A 2993-nucleotide genomic window follows, 5' to 3' on the forward strand; every position below is an offset into this window, starting at 1 on the left:
CCCGCCTCCAGCCTGCGAGTTATTTATTGATTGATTTGAATTTTTTTTTAAAGAATTTGTTTGTGTTCCCAGACAAATCCATGAGTCAGTCCAGAAATGTAAGTGGCCCTACAACCGGCAAACATCCTCCACCCCAGCCACCGGCTTCAGATATTTCCAAAGGCTTTTGGCGGGCATCCTACGTGCAGGCCCAAGCCTGGAGGCTCGGGGTTCAGATACCCCCAAGTGTCGCCTGCCCTCAGCCGTATGGCCTTAGGAGCCAGCTAGGGAGGAGTCTCCCCTTTCCATCAAATGGGCTTTAAGCCCCAGCACCTTGGTAGGTACTAATTCGTGCCAGAAGAGCAGTTATCCCTGGGAGCGCTTAAGGAAAACGGCCTTGACGGACCCAGATATGTGGTGTTTCTCCTGCATAGCCCCTGCCCGGGGGGAAGCAGGTCCCGCGGTACCAGGGCTGCTGCACCTCCCCGCTCAGAGCGGCCAGCTGTGCTCTCCACCCCGGCCACACACTCACTAAGGGCCCCCCGCACAGCATGCCCGGTAGACATTGTACGGGCACCAGCCCCACGCTCCTTGCTCCCACTCCCATGACCAGCAGTGGCACTTACCATTTTTATGGTGTCGCATTTCCTTCCCCCACCCCTGCCTTTCCTTGCCCCCATCCCCACCTCTCCAGCCCTGCTCTTCCATGGCTGTACCAACCCAGCTCCGTTCCCAGCCTCAGCTCCCCCCCACCCTGCAACAGGCCCCAGAGCCCAGACCCTGCACCCACCCCCACCTGCAAGAACGCAGCTGAGGAAGCCCCTTCCCCAGAGAGTTTCCAATCTCGGCACCAGTCACAGAAGGAAGGTGCCACTTCCACATGGTGGGGTGGACTCCCATCATGCTGCATGTGTTGGGGATCCTGCCCCCAAGCCTCTCAAAACAGGGGAGTGCCTCCTTGGGAAGATTGCTCCAGTGGTCTTCCCCAGCAGTAATATATGGCATGTGACAGGGGCTGGAGAAACAGAGAAAGGGGGGACGGGTGATGAGAATTGCTAGGCCTCTCTCAGGCTTCAAAGGGTTTCAGTGGGATGGGCCCCGTCTCACTTTTTGTTTACTTACTTTTAAGATCAGGCTCACTGGGATTGTGGCAGCCACACCCAAGCATTCAGAAATGCTCAGTAGCCACAAGGAAAACATTGAAAGCTTAGGGTCAAGTGATGTCAGAGATGAACCCCAGCTGGATCCTGCTGCTGTTTTAGAAGCTATTGATTCATCCAAAATGCACAGTTTCAAAATTGAGGTTTCATAATATGTGCTGGAGCAATTTTTGAATGGCAGCCCATGACTGCCTGGTAGTCTCCCAAGCTGCAAATGAACCTGGTTTGTGCCATTCACAGAACTGTCCTTATCAATCCCCCCCCCTGGCTTTTAAACACTCTCAGAAAAATAAGTAAGTAAATAATGTCTTTGGATCTGGTTCATCCTGTAACCTGCCAATGTCCAACCATAAAAGAAGGCCTGGTAAGGTCCCCAAGGCTCACTCACTGAAAATGATCAAACACTCTTGCCCCAACCCAGCAAAGCGTTTTTTTCACTGGATTGTCAGCATGTAAGCAGCACTGCTGGCTTCTGCATGCTTGAAACTAAGCATGTAGTGTTTATGATTCTTGCTAGATCAGGACCACAGTATGGAGCATTTGCAGGACACCTACCATGTAACTTGCACAGAAAGCAGAGCAAAGCAGCACCTTATAAATTAATTCAGAGGCTAACAACCTTTTCAAGCCGTGAGCTCAAACAACCTGGCTCCACTCAGGCACAGGCTGGTTGGCTTCAGTGGCATGTCAGCAACAGTGGGGGTTGCCTACACTTGTGCCAGGGCCAGACAACTGGAAGCAGTGCCAGCACCACTATTCCCCAGCCTCCTTGCTCCTCACTGGACAGCTTCCAGTCAGAAGGAAGCTGTGCTGGGGCTGGGAAGCTGGGAGCTGGGCTCACGCTCCTGTTTTACATCCATCTGAGCTAGGAATTTGCATGATGCTGCTACAACAGCATAGATGAATCAGTACATAAAACCCTTATCTTCCTTTTCCTCTTTTATAAGTTATTCTATCCTTTATAAGACACCTTGAGCATTTGTTGGGAAGGACAGGCTATAGATCAAATAACATAAATGTATACATATCCTCAGGTGACCCATCCCTCCGCCCTTTCCATGGCTAGAAGCTGAATGGCTTCATGGAGAGACGCTTGACAGTCTCTATAGACTCCTGAACATTTCTGATAAGTTCCCTAAGCTGTAACTTTTACTGTAGCAAGCTTCAAGCTCGTTTTTTAGCAACAGTGTTTTATTTTGGGAACTTTTTCTACAAATGCTCCTTATAAATCTTGTTTTCATGATACTGTAATACAATTTGTTATACTATCCAGGCTGATGATACAATAATGTCAAGATCTAACAACATAGATCAGCTACCTGAATGAATGTAAGTACAATAGGGACATGTCCACACATGCAGGCATGTGTACTTGCAGCAGCTCAAATAGCAGTGGCATAAATTTGTGCCAGGGATTTGTCCCTTAGCACACATGCCTGAACATGCACTTCAGTGAGGGAAAAATTGTGCCACTTTGGAGCAAACTGGGGGAGCTAGAGGCCCCAGCAGTATGAAAAGATGCCATGGTAAGTAGCAAAGGCAGCTTCTGAGGCCTAGCCAGCTGGTGTCTGGGAACACTACTTCCTTGTGACAGCTGGACTGCTAAAGCAGCCCTAACCTAAAACGGCCTCTGCACCTTCTACCCACTGCAGGAGTCTGGCAGTAGAGGCTGCTGCCTGGCTGTGACCTGTGCATCTGCCAGACCCAGACGGAGACTGCACAGCTATCTGGGCTGTAGTACAAGTACTGCAGTAGAGCTGCCTGCACCTCTGGGCCAGCTGCCAGTGGGCCATGGCTGCACAGTTGGCCTTCATGTGGCACTGCTGTCATGTCTTCTGGTTCCTTCACTCTGCC

This window comes from Gavialis gangeticus, unplaced genomic scaffold (genome assembly GCF_001723915.1).
Source record: "Gavialis gangeticus isolate Ggan-Ray unplaced genomic scaffold, GavGan_comp1, whole genome shotgun sequence".
Classification (NCBI taxonomy): Eukaryota; Metazoa; Chordata; order Crocodylia; family Gavialidae; genus Gavialis; species Gavialis gangeticus.